Source organism: Heterodontus francisci, chromosome 34, assembly GCF_036365525.1.
Source record: "Heterodontus francisci isolate sHetFra1 chromosome 34, sHetFra1.hap1, whole genome shotgun sequence".
Taxonomy (NCBI): Eukaryota; Metazoa; Chordata; class Chondrichthyes; order Heterodontiformes; family Heterodontidae; genus Heterodontus; species Heterodontus francisci.
Window position 1 is genome coordinate 25,893,231 of NC_090404.1, and position 18,959 is coordinate 25,912,189.

Sequence of the window (18,959 nt, forward strand, 5' to 3'; positions counted from 1 at the left end):
GTCATCAAGCAGCACTTGCCCAGCAATAACCTGCTCAGTGACGCTCAGTTTGGGTTCCGACAGGGCCACTCAGCTCCTGACCTCATTACAGCCTTGGTTCAAACATGGACAAAAGAGCTGAACTCAAGAGGTGAGGTGAGAGTGACTGCCCTTGACATCAAGGCAGCATTTGACTGAGTATGGCATCAAGGAGCCCTAGCAATTCTGAGGTCAATGGGAATCAGGGAGAAAACCATCCGCTGGCTGGAGTCATACCTAGCGCGAAGGAAGATGGTTGTCGTTGTTGGAGGTCAATCATCTCAGCTCCAGGACATCACTGCAGAAGTTCCTCAGGGTAGTGTCCTCGGCCCAACCATCTTCAGCTGCTTCATCAATGACCTTCCTTCAATCACAAGGTCAGAAGTGGGGATGTTCGCTGATGATTGCACAATGTTCAGCACCATTCGTGACTCCTCAGATACTGAAGCAGTCCGTGTAGAAATGCAGCAAGACCTGGACAATATCCAGGCTTGGGCTGATAAGTGGCAAGTATCATTCGCGCCACACAAGTGCCAATGACCATCTCCAACAGAAGAGAATCTAACCATCTCCCCTTGACATTCAATGGCATTACCATCGCTGAATCCCCCACTATCAACATCCTTGGGGCTACGATTGCCCAGAAACTGAACTGGAGCAGCCATTTAAATACCATGGCTGCAACAGCAGGTCAGAGGCTAGGATTCCTGAGGTGAGTAACTCACCTCCTGACTCCCCAAAGCCTGTCCACCATCTACAAGGCACATTTCAGGAGTGTGATGGAATACTCTCCACTTGCCTGGATGGGTGCAGCTCCAACAACACTCAAGAAGCTCGACACCATCCAGGACAAAGCAGCCCGCTTGACTGGCACCCCATCTACAAACATTCACTCCCTCCACCACCGACACACAGTGGAAGCAGTGTGTACCATCTACAAGATGCACTGCAGCAATGCACCACAGCTCCTTAGACAGCTCCTTCCAAACCCGCGACCTCTACCAACTAGAAAGACAAGGGCAGCAAATACATGGGAACACCAATACCTGCATGTTCCCCTCCAAGTCACACACCATCCTGACTTGGAACTATATCGCTGTTCCTTCACTGTCGCTGGGTCAAAATCCTGGAACTCCCTCCCTAACAGCACTGTGGGTCTACCTACCCCAAATGGACTGCAGTGGTTCAAGAAGGCAGCTCACCCCCACCTTCTCAAGGGCAATTAGGGATGGGCAATAAATGCTGACCTGGCCAGTGATGCCCACATCCCATGAATGAATAAAAAAAATGTTTTTTTTTAAATCATTAAAATGATAAAATCCACCTTGTTCAGGATTCTTCTGCCAAATACCAGCTGTACATTAGCCCCATTTTGTGCATTCACAGAATCAATTCTCATTCGCTTCTTTGCAGCCCATAATATAATGTAATTCCTATGGGTTAGATGTAGGTAGACGGTACATTTATATGTTGTTTTCCTCATTTGATTTGAAATTAACATTGATGAAACTTCCGGTGAGAATTTAATGCATAAGAGCAGAGCTGATAATGCTTGAAGAACAGCTCCTGCAGGAAAGTACACATTGACAACCCAGAACTATGTGGCAACTGGCAATGAATGCTGAAGGGGAGAAAATCAGTGAGAGGTTACTCTCCTGGGTGGCCGCGAACCAGCAACCTTTCGGTTAACAGCCGAATGTGCTAGCCGATTGCACCACAGAGACTGAAACACTGCGGTGTTGCAAGACCCTCTAAACTAGTGTGAGAGTGAATGAAAGTTTCAGTTACTGTGACCTGTATAATCCTGGCAGACATCGGCTTTTCCAGACAGAGGCTGCGCGATAATTCCTGAAGTTTTGCTGCCATCTGGTGGAATAGATCAGGATTTCTCCCAGGAATTTTTCCTTCAGTCGGAGAACTGTTGTTTATGAATTTCTTCTGTCAGACATTCAGAAGGGGACAACACCACAGCGATCGTGGCAACTAAATAATTCTATTTAATACAAAATAAAGAATATTTAACAATGTCAGATTGATAAAAAATAGTCTCACCAGTAAGCAAATAGGTACAATATAAGTGACATGACGTGGGATATTTTGCTAGTGCTGTTGGGGAAGTATTGCTGAAAATACAGACATGTTGTCGAAGCTTTTTGTCTTGCACTCATCAGGACAATCGCAAGAATAACCAACGTAAGAGAAAACAACAACTTATACTGCATGAGGGGAGTGCTGATTGGTTGGCAAGTGAACTCTGATTGGTAGAGGTGTTGCCATGGAGAATGCACCAGTTAATGGTGACTGACAGTTAACTGCCAAGCTTTGTTTGAAATTTAAACCAGGGAGCTTGTCTCTGATTGGTCAAGACATTTGCTTGAGGAATGAACGAGCGAATGGCTGTCACTTATTTTGTTTAGCTGAAACAGCACATGGTTTGTCCATCTTCTTTCAGTCCGGAAAGAGCAGGGCCCTGTGTATTAATATATGTAACTTGCAGTATGCGCAAATGCACCACACTGCGAAACCTACTGACAATCGTAAATTGGTTGTCAGCGTAATTTTTAACACACTGCAGATTATTTCGCTAATGTCGCCAATCGCAGAATCACATCTAAAATTTGGACACTGCATTTTGAGTTTTGAAAGCACGGGCTGGTTGAGTACGGCCTGTACCTTGCCCATTGCAAACAGCAGAAGGGACAGGTTTAAACTAGTTTGGCCGGGGGGATGGGGACCTGAGGGTAGACTCAGTTTGGACAAAATCAGAAATGAAAATGGAAGGCAGAAAATTAATGGATGAGTCTGGAGGACAGAGGAAACAAAGGCTGGAAATTTTTTTTTTTTAAGTTTGGCAGTGCTCAAGGGTATCTATTTCAATGCAAGGAGTATTGCAAATAAAGCAGATGAGCTGAGGGCACAGATAGACATGTGGCAGTATGATATCATAGCTATTACAGAAACATGGCTTAAGGAGGGACAGGAATGGCAGCTCAACATTCCTGGTTACAGGGTTTTCAGACGTGATAGGGAGGGGGATAAGAAAGGAGGGGGAGTGGCAATTTTGCACAAGAAAACTATTACAGCTGTGAGGAGGGACGATACGTTGGAATGTTCATCAAATAATGCCATATGGATTGAGCTAAGGAACAAAAAAGGGGCAATCACACTGCTGGGAGTGTATAGACCCCCAAACAGTCAGAGGGAGATAGAAGAGCAGATATGTAGGCAAATCTCTGAGAAGTGCAAGAACAATAGGGCAGTAATAGTCATGGATTTTAAGTACCCCAATATTAACTGGGATAGTTTTAGTGTGAAAGGAATTGAGAGAGCAGAATTCTTGAGGTGCATTCAGGAGAACCTTTTTGCCCAGTATGTAGCAAGTCCAACAAGAGAAGGCACAGTTTTAGACTTAGTTTTAGGAAATGAAGCTGGGCAGATGGAAGGAGTGGCAATGGGGAGGGGGGGAAGCGAGCAGCCGGAGTGGGGGGTGGGGGAGGAGAGAGGAGTGAGTTGCCTGGAGTGAGTGGCTGAGCGGGGAGAGCGTTTTCCTGCGCGTGCGCCAGTTAGTCCTGTCAACACAAAGATGTCGGCTGCGCATGTGCGGCATCCGAGTGCAGGAGACCGTTTCCACATTTGCTCCTGTGCGCAGCTTGGAGCGCGCTGATGATGTCAGCAGGCCGCTGCGTTGTCAGGAGTCACTTTGTTTAGATAATCATAATACAATAAAACAGAGGCACCATGATTTTATGAGAGGGAAATCATGTTTGACAAACTTATTACAGCTGTTTGAGGATGTAATGAACCGGGTGGATAAAGGGGAACCAGCAGATGTAGTGTATTTGGATTCCCAAAGGCATTCAATAAGGTGTCACAGAAACGGTTATTACACAAGATGGTGTTGGCAGTAATGTATTAGCATGATTAGAGGACTGGCTAATTAACAGGAAACAGAATCAGGATAGATGGGGCATTTTCAGATTGGTAAACTGTAACTAGTGGAGTGTCACAGGGATGAGTGCTGGGGTCCCAACTACTTCTGAACTATATTAATGACATGGATAAAGGGACAGAGTGGATTATAGTCAAACTTGCTGACGATACAAATGTAGGTAGGAAAGCACGTTGTGAGGAGGAAACAAAGTGTCTGCAAGGGGAAACAGATAGTTAAGTAAGTGGGGAAAATGAGCAGATGGAGTACAATGCAAGGTCTGACTTTAGGTTTTAGACTGTGTCCCGAATACTGGATTCCCCAACTAACGGAAATAGTTTCTCTCCATCTACCCGATCAGTTCCAAATAAAAACATGAAAACTTTGATCAAATCACCCCTTAATCTTCTAAATTCCAGGGAATACAACCCTCATAGAGAGGTGATGCATTCAGGCAGAGGGGACAGAGCAAGGCAATATACACTTAATGATTGTTATAAAGAGTGTGCAGTGACAGAGGGACCCGGGGGTTCAGGTGAACAGATTATTGAAGATGGCAGGACATATTGAGTAGGTGACAAAGCATTTGGTATCTTGGACTTCATAAATAGAGGTACTGAATGCAAAGCAGGAAGTTATGCTGAATCTTTATAAATCTCTGGCTCAGCCACAACTAGAGTATTGTGTCCAGTTCTGGTCATCACACTTTAGGAAGGATGTGAGGGTCCTTGAGAGGGTGCAGAGGAGATTTACCAGAATGGTTCCAGGGATGAGGGAATTTAGCTACAAGGTTCGGCTGGAGAAGCTGGGGTTGTTCTCCTTGGAGTAAAGGAGATTGAGGGGAGATCTGATCGAGGTGTACAAGATTATGACAGGTTTAGACAAGGTAGACAAAGAAAAGCTTTTCCCATTATCTGATGGTAGAAGGTCTCGGGGACACAGATTAAGGGATGTGAGGAAGAACTTTTTTTTTTAACTCAGTGAGTGTTAATGACCTGGAACTCGCTGCTTATGAGGCTGATGGAAGCTGAGAGCATCAATGATTTCAAAGGGAAATTAGATGGGCATTTGAGGGAAATAAACCTGCAGGACTACGGGGATAGAGCGGGGGGAATGGGACTGACTGGATTGCTCTACAGAGAGCTGGCATGCAATCGATGGATGAATGGCCTCCTTGTCTGTCGTAACGACTCTATGACTCATTTGTGTAATCTCTCCTCATAATTTAACCCTTGGGGTCCAGGTATCATTCAGGTAAATCTATACTGCACTCCCTCCAAGGCCAATATATCCTTCCTAAGATAGGGTCCTCAAACCTGAACACAATACTCCAGGTGTGGTCTAACCAGGGCTTTGTGTACCTCAGTGCTTTTCCAGTCACACGGATACCTAAAATCTTTTCCCACAGACAGAACAGACCAACCTTTTTCCTTCCACATTCAAAGGTCGATGATATTCAGGTCCTGATGAATCGAGTGACTCTGTCAGATCTTGATGTGATGTTTGGTTTGAGTTTCCCCATCTGCAGATTCTCCCTCTTCTTAGCCCCTGTAAAAGGAGTTTAGAGAATCATGAGTCATAGAAAGTTTATGATACAGAAAGAGGCCACTTGGCCCATCGTGTCTGTGTCGACTGAAAAATGAGCCACCCAGCCTAATTCCACCTTCCAGCATTTGGTCCATAGCCCTGCAAGTTACGGCACCTGAGGTGCATATCCAGACACCTTTCAGTCTGAGGGTTTCAGTCTCTACTACCCTTTCTGGTAGTTAGTTCCAGACACTGACCATCCTCATCTCTCCTCAAATCTTTCTACCAATCACTTTAAATCTATGCTCCTTAAGGTGGAAGAGGTCGCGGGTTCGGAAGGTGCTGTCTAAGGAGGAATGGGAGAAGGAGGAAGAATGAGGAAAGGCAATATAGTTCAATACTCACAGCAACCTCCAATCCACCTACATTACCGGGATAGGGAGACTGTGTTTAGAAACACTCAGCAACACGACTCCAGTAAAACATCCCAGGAGGAAAAGGGGGAGCAGTGTGTGTACCTGCCCTGATATCCCCCTCCCCAGGCCTATCAGTCAAACCCCCCACTCCTCCCAGTCCATAGCTCAGCCTAGCAGCTTGCAGCTTCCTGCACCTTGAGCCAGCCCTGCCCAGGTGTGGCCCAGTCCAAGGGGAGTCTTTGTGGAACCAGGGAGGGGGGACCTCCCCTCCCCCAGGCCCCTTTATAACTGAGCTCAGTTTCCTTTAATGTTTTGCACCTTGATGTTGCTCATTAATCCTTAGTTTCTCCAAAGGAGCTGGAAAGCAGCTGGCCATCAACCTGAGCCTGTCACTGGGAGACGCCCCTCAGCTACCGCCCCGCACACAGGACGGGGAGCTTCTTATTGGCGGTGTTGAAACCGACACCGAGTATTTTTGAAGACTGCCCATGCAACCGCCGACTTCATCGCTCTCGCCGCCGCTTACCGACTGGAGATGGGAGCGGACAACACAGGTTTCAAACAATACACCGCACTACGCATGCGCCCTCTGTACTTGAAGCTCCCACCAGTGTCCTCTGATTTGACAGCTCCCAGTATCCGGGTGATTGACGGCAGATCCGGACCAATAGAAAGAGGGGTCGGGACTGAAAACCAGTGTATTTCCGTTAAGGTGGTAATTACATCTTTGTGTCCAACTGAGCAGCGCCATCTTTATTACTGGCAGATGTTTGTGACGTCGCAGTCAGTGACGTTTCAGTCGGTGAGGTTGCATTTACGCATGTGCCAGTAGTGCGCCACCCCAGTGATTGCGTGGCCAACAAAAGCGTGCTTAATATAATTTTAACTGTTTTTTCCCATTGTATTTTACTTTGTATGAAAAATGAACTTCCTCTCTATTGTATTACAGATAAATGGCGGACAGCTCTGCCCAGAATGCTAGGCGAAGGTGAATACGGCCTATCTCCATCATTGGGGCCGCAATGCGCAGGTGCGGGAAGGCCCCGGAGCCCGCCCGTCTGCGCGGTGCGGCTCCCGGAAGTTGAGCGGAGTGGAGCGCAGCCTCAGTAACATCGAGTCTTCGCGACTGTCAGGCCCCGAATTAGAGCAGCCGCGCTCGGAGGGCGTGCGTTCAGGACCCGGTAAGAGGAAGGGGACACCATTAAAGCGATGGTGCACATCCTCCCCCATCCGAGCCGCCGCTTCCTGGTTTCTTTCCACCGAGTCAGGAAGCCTGTGAGTTGATTGGCTGGTAAGTATTGCAGCTTTGTTTCTTTCTCCAAAGTTAGGAAGTTAGTCCAAGGAGCTGGAAATTAAACATTCCAGTTTTCTTCAGAATAAGGGGGAGCTTCCCGAGATTTAAGTGACACCAACAGAAGGGAAGTGAGTAGCTGCTGAGTCCTCTCTTTTATTTTTAAATAGTAAGGTTAACTCGCTGGGGTTTTTCTTGTAGTTCAACAGCGCTTAGCGGCTATGACAGGTTCCAGCTCTTCAAAGTGAGATTGAAACCAGTCTACATTCTGCTTCACACGTTTGCCATAGGTGGTCATTGCTCAGTCATAGATGGCGTCTCTGATGTGGGCCCACTTGGTCTCTGCATCCCCTGTAGGACTGTTTTCAAGGGCTTTTTCAAGTGAATTTAGAAACTTATGTAGCAGCTGTGGATGAGAAATTCTGTTCGTGTTGATGCGCGGGCGGTCCTTCTGCTTGGAGTGATGCTGCTTCTTTGGTTTGAGTGTAACCTTGCTGCACACCAGGGAGTGGTCAGTGTTGCAGTCTGCACTGTGGAAGCTGCGTGTGATTTGAACGCTGTTTAAAGAGGCTCGCCTTGTGACGATGAGGTCCAGCTGGTGCCAACGACGTGATCTTGGGTGCCTCCAAGATACGTGGTGACAGGGTTTAGTGTGAAAGAACGAGTTGGTAATGCAGAGGTTGTGATAGGTACACAACTCCAGCAGTCTCTGTCCATTCTCATTCATCCTACCAATGCCATAGCGCCCAAGGCAGGAGGGCCATGAGTCATGGTCGGCCCCAACCCTGGCGTTAAAGTCCTCCAGCAGGAACAGGTGTTCAGTGTTGGGGATGCTACTAATGATATTATGGAGTTCCTCGTAGAACTGGTCTTTAGCTTCATGTGGGGAGCAGAGTGTTGGAGCATAGATGTTGAGTAGGTGTACTGGACCAGAGGCGGTGAGCAGTTGGATGGACAGTCTGCGTTCCGAGCCATTTGAGGGTGGCTCTATCATGCTGAGCAAAGAGTTTCTGAAGCCCACTCCATGCTGTCTTGGTTCTTCAGGATCCCTACCCTGCCAGAAGAAGGTGTAGTCTTGCTCTCTTCGAGATCCGCTCGCAGGGAGGCGTGTCTCCTGAAGTGCTGCAATGTCCACATTGAGTCTACTGAGCTCGTTGTTAATGATGGCGGTCTTCCGAGAATCATTGATTTGTGTGAGGTCTTCCGACAGGCCAGGATACATAGTTCTGACGTTTCAGCTTGCAAAACGAAGGGCTGGTACCTTCTTTCCATTTTTGGTCGTGCTGTTTGGTGCGGTGTTACAGTCCACTTGTTGGGCAATGACTGAGCTCCAAGCACCCATTGAAGCAGGTGGACTGTGGCGGGACAGAACCTTACTGAGCCACATGGAAGATGGCAGTATCCCCAAGGACGCATTGTACAGCGAGCTCGTCACTGGTATCAGACCCACCGGCCATCCATGTCTCCGCTTTAAAGACATCTGCAAACGCAACATGAAGTCCTGTGACATTGATCACAAGTCGTGGGAGTCGGTTGCCAGCGTTCGCCAGAGCTGGCGGACAGCCATAAAGGTGAGGCTAAAGAGTGGCGAGTCAAAGTGACTTAGCAGGAAAAGAGACAGAAGCGCAAGGAGAGAGCCAACTGTGAAACAGCCCCGACAATCAATTTTATCTGCAGCACCTGTGGAAGAGTCTGTCACTCTAGAATTAGCCTTTATAGCCACTCCAGGTGCTGCTTCACAAACCACTGACCACCTCCAGGCGCTTACCCAGCGTTTCTGCAGCCACAGATGTGAATCTAGAATATTAAGTTGCCTCCGTCAGGGCAATGCACAGCAGGGCACATGTGCAGTCATCCTGGGCTAGGAAGCAGGAGGAGAGAATGTTACGAATTTTTATCCTAAACTGACAATGGTGGCTTTTGTAAACTCCTTTTACAGAGGCTTAGAAGGGGAGGATTTACACCCAGTGTTATGACCAAGGTGGGAGGAGTGCATTGTTAATTCAGTTATTCTTCAAAATGTTTCCACATATTAATACAGGCAATCATATGCACTAATTTTCCCAGAATAGAACATACTAACCAGGTTTCTTTATTGAACAACAAAATTATCAGTTTATTATAAAACAAGTATTAACTAGTAATGAAATAAAATAAAAAACACACAGATTAAAATTTTCAAGTCCCAAAATTAAATTTTAATACCTTTTTTTAACCTTAGAGTTTCACACTCACACACACATATGTATACCAGTTAACCAAAAAAAGGGGATTTTTGGATCTGTTCCAGACAAAAACACACCCGGACCAATCACTTGCCCACCCCTGAAGAAGACAGCAGATGAAACTGGAACATAGTCCAACCTCCGAGCACACACAGGCCACCGAGATCCCTCAGAATAGTTGTCTTCAGGTGGCGTCAAGAAGCAATTCTAGCAGGCATTCTTCAGAGACAGGAGACGAGACAAATCGACACAGTGGACTACATTGGGTCTTTATGGAATTGCTGGCAAGTGAGCTGGGTTGTAGTCTTTTCTTCCTTGATACTTTAGCAGACTTGACTTTATCTCCTTCCAGAAGGTAAAACATACACATACTAACTCACAACCAGAAAGATTTTCAGTTTGCTGCCCATCCCATGCTGCTACTGGGCTTGTCCTATCAAAGGAGCGCTTGTCATTTTTCTACCCCTGTTACCAGGGTTTCCGTTCTATCTCCAACCCAAGTCATGTGACAACCAGAAACATTGTTGCCAATCCAGCTCCCTCAGTGTCCTCTTGATGGCTCTTTTAAAAAAAAAACAACTGCTCCAATATTTATTCAGTTTAACTATTGTCACAAGAGTTTTATTTTGAAAGCTAAGAATTTTGTATGTGTTTAAAAACTGAGAAAAAGGATTTTTCAGTGAACATTGAATGCTAAAACTTGGTGTTTGAACTGAGTGGGACAGACACCTGTTCCAAATAACAACAGCAGAGAGAAATAACAGCTCACATGACTTGATCACATTTCAGTTTCACTTTTGCAGTGTGAAAATGACCAGGGAGGTGGAACCAGCTAGCAGTGAAATCTGGCTGGGACTGCTTGCAGACTAGAAAAAAAACCATTTTCAGAAAAAGAAAGACCTGCATTTCTGGGAAAGAAATCCTACATTTGAGGTGTGTCTGGTCTGCTTGGAGAGAGAAAAAGACCCAGGAAAAGAGGAGTTGCTACTATCCGTGGAGGAAAAACTGCTTTGCAGAGAGAAAGCCCCTGCAGTTTGAAAGGCAACAAATTCCTATTGCCTCCAGTCTCTGAGGAATCCCTGCCTGAAAAGGGATTCCTGTTGCTTCTTGTGTTTTGAGAGATCCTGAAATCTCAAGGCAGCTTCTATTGCGAGCCTGCTACTTCAAAACCCAAGTATACCTGTTGCTACACCCTTTTGTGACACCTACTGCAGATGGATTTCCGTGAACACCTACCCATCACAGACTGGTCATCAACCTCACCTGGAGAGAATTCGAGTGGCACTGACTATTCGACTCTGGGACACCCTACCGACCTGGAAATATCCTACCAAACCGTGACAAACCCAATTATTTTATAATTCCTACGAAACTGTTGTAAACCGAAAAGCCTTTGTCCTCGGTTAACCATTTTTTTTAATGTACGTGTGTGCGCATGAGGGTTAGGAAGAACAAGTTAGAAAATGATCCTTTCACATATAGAGTTATCTCATTATTGTTTAAGACTTCGTTTATTAATGAATAGTTAATTTTGTCATGATTTAAAGAAACCTGGTTTGGTGTGCTTTATTTTGGGTGACAAACAGAGTGTTTACTTTGGCTATTTTTCAGTAGGTGGGAAACTTTACTAATATGTTGTGACCTATGGAGTAGTGGGACTGAATTAACAGTGCATTACTCCTGCCTGGGTCACAACATGATAAATTCCTCTGTTTTTATTTTGTTAAAAATATTTTAATCACTTTCATAATAATAGCAAACTCAAACCAAGAGAAATGTTTGTCTCTTCTGAATTTCTATCCTGAACTGACCGTGATGGATTTTGTAAATTCCTTTTACAAGGGCTTAGAATCAGAGGATTTGCAGACTGGGCATCTCAAACCAAGCATCACATCAAGATCTGACAGAGTCACTCAATTCATCAGGACCTAAATATCATCAGCTTTGAACGTGGAAGGAAAAGGTATATCTGTTCTGTCTGTGGGAAAATATTTCGGGTATCAGTGTGACTGTAAAAGCACCGAGATACACAAAGTCCTTGTTAGACCACACCTGGAGTATTGTGTTAAGTCCCAGGCACACACCTTAGGAAGGATATATAGACCTTAGAGGGAGTGGAGTGTAGATTTACCCAAATGATACCGGGACACCAGGGGTTAAATTACGAAGAGGCATTAGACAAATGAGTCATAGTCATTATAGCACAGAAGGAGGGCATTCAGTTTTTTGATTTCATGCCAGCTCTCTGTAGAGCAATCCAGTCAGTCCCATTCCCCCACTCTATCCCCGTAGTCCTGGAGGTTTATTTCCCTCAAGTGCCCATCCAATTTCCTTTTGGAATCATTGATTGTCTCCACTTCCACCACCCTCATAGGCAGCGAGTTCCAGGTCATTATCACTCACTGCGTAAAAATATTTATTCTTCTCATCCTTCCTGTATCTCTTGTCCAAAATCTCAATCTGTGTCCCCTTGTCCTGTACCATTAATTATTGGGAACAGCTTTTCTTTGTCTACTTTATCTAAACCTGTCATAATTTTGTACACCTCTTTCTGATCTCCCCTCAATCTCCTTTACTCCAAGGAGAACAACCACAGCTTTTCCAACCTGCACCCTCTCCAGGACCTTTGTATCCTTCCTAAAGTGTGATAATCAGAACTGGATGCAATACTCTAATTGTGGCCTAACCAGAGCTTTATAAAAGTTCAGCATAACTTCCCTGCTTTTGCATTCAATACCTCGATTTATGAAGCCCAAGATCCCAAATGCTTTGCCACCTACTCTCTCAATATGTCCTGCCACCTTCAATGATGTATGCACCCGAACCTCCGGGTACCTCTGTCCCTGCAAATGCTTTCTAACTGCCATTCAGTACATATTGCCTCTCTCCTATCCCTTTGGCCAGAATGCATCATTTCACTGAGGGTTTTATTACATGGAATTGAGAAGATCAAGGGTTGATTTGATCAAAGTTCTCAAGATGTTAATTGGAACTGATTGGGTCCTGTAAACCCGGGCGTTGATCCACCCCTGGGCCCTTTACACCCAAACATCGATCCACCCCTGGTGTTTATGGTCCACATGTGCCTTCTCTCAATCTAATTTCCTTGTCCCACCCTGCCCCCATATTCCTGAATTCTCTTATCCCTCATAAATGTATTGAGCCGCCCCTTAAACACATCATTGTTATCTGCTTCAACCACTCCACATGGCAGTGAGTTCCACATTCTCACCACTCTGAGTAGAGAAATTCCTCCTCGTTCTGTATTTGACCTGTTAATGTCTGTTTTATATTGCTGCCCCCTTGTTCTGACTGACTGATAATTTTAAAGACCTCTATCAGATCTCCTCCTAGTCTTCTCTTTTTTCCAGAGAAAGGAGCCCCAGCCTGCTCAATCTTGCTGGATAGTAACATCCTCTCTGGTGACATCTTTGTAAATCTATTCTGCACTTTCTTCAGTGCTTCAATATCCTTTTTTAATCTGGAGACCCGAACTGCTCACAGTCCTTCTAAGTGAGGTTCTCTATAAATTTAACATTCCCTCCGTGCTGTTACATTGTATTCCTCTAGAAAAGAACATCAGCTCTTTCTTTGCTCTCTTATCGACTTGTGTTGCTCCTTTTACTGATTTATGTGACTCTGTTCCCAGATCTCTTTGCTCCTCTGCTCCATTTAATTTCTTACATTCTAACCAATAACTGGCCTCCTTATTCCTTCTCCCAAAATGAACCAGCTCACATTTCACTATGTTGAATTTCATTTCCCATTTATCTGTCCAGTCTGTCAGCCTGTTTATGTCTTCCTGGATTTCAGTGCAGTCTCCACATTATTAGTTCTACCACCCAATTTGGTGTCATCTGCAAATTCTGAAAATATCCCTCGAATTCCTGAGTCCAAATGACAGAATTCCCAGCGTACTTCATTCATTGTCTCTCCCAGTCCCAATCTCTATGGGATGACAAAATGGTGGACTAATTACCCAGGACTCCCCAAAGGTCAGAAAGTCCCCCATCAATGACTCATTTGCCCTTTCCTCTCTTGTCCCTCCTACACCCCTAAAACTCGACCCTACACAATCTCCCTCCCCCTACATCCTCACTGTGCTGGAATCCACACCAGTCTCCCCATCTGCTCCTTGTTTTCTCCCTGGATCTTAAAATTACTGAACTCCGTCTTCCCCTCCTAAAATCTACTGGCTCCAAAACTGAAGCCTGGTGTCTCTCAGTCAGTACTCCTTGATTTTACCTCCTGTTCACTCCTCTTTTCCACCTTGGTTTTGTTCCACACTCTGCAACTTGGTCCTTCCCCATGTTTTGAGTCAAGTTGTCCCAGCTCTCCACCCTGGGATTCTCCGGATGAACAAGGTGGATGTATTTTGTGACAGGATGTCCCAGTTCTCTAGCTTGGGATTCTCAGTATGAACAGGGTGGGATGTTTTGAGACATGATGTCCCAGCTCTCCATCTATAAAGTGACAAGTAGAGGAGCCCCTGGGCTGAAAGGCATTTCTTTATGACATGGGCGGCGCAGTGGTTATCATCGCACCCTCACAGCTCCGGCGACCCGGGTTCGGTTCTGGGTACTGCCTGTGCGGAGTTTGCAAGTTCTCCCTGTGACCTTGTGGGTTTCCTCCGGGTGCTCCGGTTTCCTTCCACAGCCAAAGACTTGCAGGTTGATAGGTAAATTGGCCATGGTAAATTGCCCTAGTGTAGGTAGGTGGTAGGAGAATGGTGGGGATTTGGTAGGGAATATGGGATTAATGTAGGATTAGTATAAATGGGTGGTTGTTGGTTTGCACAGACTCAGTGGGCCGAAGGGCCTGTTTCAGTGTTGTATCTCTCTATGACTCTGACTGTTGTGCCTTGTGACCTCTCTGAGCTCGTAATGGGCTGCAGAAGGGTCACTGACCTGAAACGTTAACTCTGCTTCTCTCTCTACAGATGCTGCCAGACCTCCTGAGTATTTCCAGCATTTCTTGATTTTATTTCAGATTTCCAGCATCCGCAGTATTGTGTTTTTGTATTAGTGTTTAATTCACTGCCGCTTCTCTTCCAGGAATGCCTACCTTGAAGAAGTTCTGCTCTTCTCTCCGACGGGATTTTCGTTTCTCTCTGCTTGCTTAAAACCTTTCACATTTCTAATATTTGCCAGTTCTGAAAAAGGGTCACTGACCTGAAACGTTAACTCTGCTTCTCTCTCCACAGATGCTGCCAGACCTGCTGAGAATTTCCAGCATTTCTTGTTCTTATTTCATAATGGGCTGGATGTGTTTGATGTGTCAGTGTATAGGGAGCGTTCCTCCATATCTAACCCATGCTGTATCTGCCCTGGGGGTGTTCACAGGGACATTGTAGAGGGAGCTTTACTCTGTATCCCAGACAGAATGAGCACCTTCAGGAGAGGAACATAAATGTGACGAGGAATAGGCTACACGCCCCTTCAAGTCTGCTCTGCGTCTCCGTAAGATCGTGGCTGATCTTACATGGCAACAACACCCTCCCGCACTATTCCCATATTCCTTGTCTCCCTTACGATCCAAGAATCTATCAATCTCTGTGTTGACTCTACTCAATAACTGCACATCCACAGCCCTTTGGGTAGAGTATTTGAATCCTTGTGGTGAAAACAATTCTCATCCTATCAGCTTAGCACAACCTTCTCAAGGGTAATTCGGGATGGGCAACAAATGCTGGCCTTGCCAGCAAAGCCCACACCCATGAAAGAATGCAATAAAAAAAAACTAAACGCCTAAACTCTTATTGTGAGTCTGTGACCTTTTTGTTTTAAATCATTCATGGGATGTGGGTGACGCTGGCCAGGCCAGCATTTATTGCCCAACCCTAATTGCCCTTGAGAAGGTAGTGGTGAGCTGCCTTCTTGAACCGCTGCAGTCCATTTGGGGTAGGTAGACCCACAGTACTGTTAGGAAGGGAGTTCCAGGATTTTGACCCAGTGACAGTGAAGGGACGGCGTTAGTTCCAAGTCAGGATGGTGTGTGACTTGGAGGGGAACTTGCAGGTGGTGGTGTTCCCATGTATTTGCTGCCCTTGTCCTTCTAGTTGGTAGAGGTCGCTGGTTTGGAAGATGCTGTCTGAGGAGCCTTGGTGCGTTGCTGCAGTGCATCTTGTAAATGGTACACACTGCTGCCACTGTGCCTCGGTGGTGGAGGGAGTGAATGTTTGTAGATGGGGTGCCAATCAAGCGGGCTGCTTTGTCCTGGATGGTGTCGAGCTTCTTGAGTGTTGTTGCAGCTGCACCCATCCAGGCAAGTGGAGAGTGTTCCATCACACTCCTGACATGTGCCTTGTAGATGGTGGACAGACTTTGGGGAGTCAGGAGGTGAGTTACTTGCCTCAGGATTCCTAGCCTCTGACCTGCTCTTGTAGCCACGGTATTTATATGCTACTCCAGTTCAGTTTCTGGTTAATGGTAGCCCCTAGGATGTTGATAGTGGGGGAGTCAGCGATGGTAATGCTGTTGAATGTCAAGGGGAGATGGTTAGATTCTCTCTTGTTGGAGATGGTCATTGCCTGGCACTTGTGTGACACGAATGTTACTTGCCACTTATCAGCCAAGCCTGGATATTGTCCAGGTCTTGCTGCATTTCTACACTGACTGCTTCAGTATCTGAGGAGTCACGAATGATGCAGAACATTGTGCAATCATCAGCGAACATCCCCACTTCTGACCTTGTGATTGAAGGAAGGTTATTGATGAAGCAGCTGAAGATGGTTGGGCCTAGGACACTACCCTGAGGAACTCCTGCAGTGATGTCCTGGAGCTCAGATGATTGACCTCCAACAAACACAACCATCTTCCTTTGCGCTAGGTATGACTCCAGCCAGCAGAGGGTTTTCCCCCTGATTCCCATTGACCTCAGTTTTGCTAGGGCTCCTTGATGCCATACTCGGTCAAATGCTGCCTTGATGTCAAGGGCAGTCACTCTCACCTCACCTCTTGAGTTCAGCTCTTTTGTCCATGTTTGAACCAAGGCTGTAATGAGGTCAGGAGCTGAGTGGCCCTGGCAGAATCCAAACTGAGCGTCACTGAGCAGGTTATTGCTAAGCAAGTGCTGCTTGTTGGCACTTCCATCACTTTACTGATGATTGAGAGTAGGCTGATGGGGCGGAAATTGGCCGGGTTGGATTTGTCCTGCTTTTTGTACAGGACATACCTGGGCAATTTTCCACATTGCAGGGTAGATGCCAGTGTTGTATCTGTACTGGAACAGCTTGCCTCGGGGTACGGCAAGCTCTGGAGCACAGGTCTTCAGTATTATTGCCGGAATATTGTCAGGGGCCATAGCTTTTGCAGTATCCATGCCTTCAGTCATTTCTTGATATCACGCGGAGTGAATCGAATTGGCTGAAGTCTGGCATCTGTGATGCTGGGGACTTCAGGAGGAGGCCGAGATGGATCATCAACTCGGCACTTCTGGCTGAAGATTGTTGCAAATGCTTCAGCCTTATCTTTCACATTGATGTGCTGGGCTCCACCATCATTGAGGATGGGGATATTTGTGGAGCCACCTCCTCCAGTTAGTTGTTTAATTGTCCACCACCATTCACGGCTGGATGTGGCAGGACTGCAGAGCTAAGATCTGATTGGTTATGTGATCGCTTAGCTCTGTCTATCGCATGCTGTTTCTGCAGTTTGGCACGCAGATAGTCCTGTGTTGTAGCTTCACCAGGGGACACCTCATTTTGAGGTATGCCTGGTGCTGCTCCTGGCATGCCCTCCTGCACTCTTCATTGAACCAGGGTTGGTCTCCTGGCTTGATGGTAATGGTAGAGTGGGGGATATGCTGGGCCATGAGGTTACAGATTGTGGTTGAGTACAATTCTGCTGCTGCTGATGGCCCACAGCGCCTCATGGATGCCCAGTTTTGCATTGCTAGATCTGTTCGAAATCTATCCCATTTAGCACGGTGATAGTGCCACACAACACGACGGACGGTATCCTCAATGTGAAGGCGGGACTTCGTCTCCACAAGGACTGTGCTGTGGTCACTCCTACCAATATAGTCATGGACAGAAGCATCTGCAGCAGGCAAATTGGTGAGGACGAGGTCAAGTCTGTTTTTCCCTCTTATTGGTTCCCCCGCCACCTGCCGCAGATCCAGTCTAGCAACTATGTCCTTTAGGACACGGCCAGCTCGGTCAGTCGAGTTGCTACCAAGCCACTCTTGGTGATGGACATTGAAGTCCCCCACCCAGAGTAAATTTTGTGCCCTTGCCACCCTCAGTGCTTCCTCCAAGTGCTGTTCAACATGGAGGAGTACTGACCCATCAGCTGAAGGAGGGTGGTAGGTGGCAATCAGTAGGAGGTTACATTGCCCATGTTTGACCTGATGCCATGAGACTTCATGGTGGCTGGAGTCGATGTTGAGGACTCCCAGGGCAACTCCCTCCTACTGTATGCCACTGTGCCACCATCTCTGGTGGGTCTGTCCTGCCGGTGGGACAGGACATACCCGGGGATGGTGATGGCAGTGTCTGGGACATTGTCTGTAAGGTATGATTCCATGAGTATGACTATGTCAGGCTGTTGCTTGACTAGTCTGTGGGACAGCTCTCCCAACTTTGGCACATGCCCCCAGATGAACCTCCAGTTCCAGACTCACCAGCTAGGAGAAAACATCCTTCCAGTATCTACTTTGTCAAGCTCTTTAAGAATTTTAGGTTTTAGTGAGTCATCTCAAATTCATTAAACTGGACGTAATATAGGTCTCGTCTACTCAATCTCTGTTTATCAGACTGCCATAAAATCAGACCAGAGAGCCATCGTTGCACTCCTTTTCAGGGATGTATATCCAAAGACTTATGAAGCAAATCCAGGTCTCAACCTTTGTAGAGTGGCCATGCATTTAGGTTTCCATATGACTAATTTAATAATTCCATCAGAAGCCGAGAATCACCTGCGTTACCGATTGGAATGGTCAATGGCAGGAATATTACCCAGCATCCCCCGCGGCAGTGAATGTGCCCTAGTCACTGTACAGGAGCGCAGGCGCAGTACTGGCCTGTATCTGAGGCATGCGCAGTAGAGCCATGACAGTGCTGGAAGAATGGAACCGGCGGGTGGGCGAGGAGGCTTCAGAAACACCCAGTGTAGGCCGCAAGCCCCCAATAAGAAGATAAAAGCAAAATACTGCGGATGCTGGAAATCTGAAACAAAAACAAGAAATGCTGGAATCACTCAGCAGGTCTGGCAGCATCTGTGGAAAGAGAAGCAGAGTTAACGTTTCGGGTCAGTGACCCTTCATCGGAATAAGAAGATCCCGGTCCTGCGTTTACACCGAGTGGGGCGGTAGTTGCGGGGCTTCTCCCGGTGACAGGCCCTGTTTGAAACTAATAATAAATTTAAATTAAACTAAGTTCCTCGATTGAAGGGAGACCAGGAACAAAAACCAGAAACACTGACCAACTGAGGCGGCTCGGGGGGAGATTGTGGGCGCAGGGGAGAAATTGGAGCCGTGGGCGGGGAAACCTCATAATCACCTGAGGTCGGCCTGAGGCCCCGAATAAGAGGCCACAGGCTTTGTGTTTACCCCGC

The 18,959-nt window shown here is 46.6% G+C and overlaps 1 long non-coding RNA gene across 1 annotated transcript; it reads left to right on the plus strand.

Annotated features, from left to right (window-relative positions):
• The first annotated feature begins 6,827 nt into the window (after positions 1 to 6,827).
• On the plus strand, positions 6,828 to 10,953 carry LOC137349320 (uncharacterized). Its single transcript, XR_010969333.1, has 3 exons — positions 6,828 to 7,180; positions 9,471 to 9,693; positions 10,209 to 10,953. It is a non-coding gene; the product is annotated as an uncharacterized lncRNA (long non-coding RNA).
• The last annotated feature ends 8,006 nt before the right edge of the window (positions 10,954 to 18,959 follow it).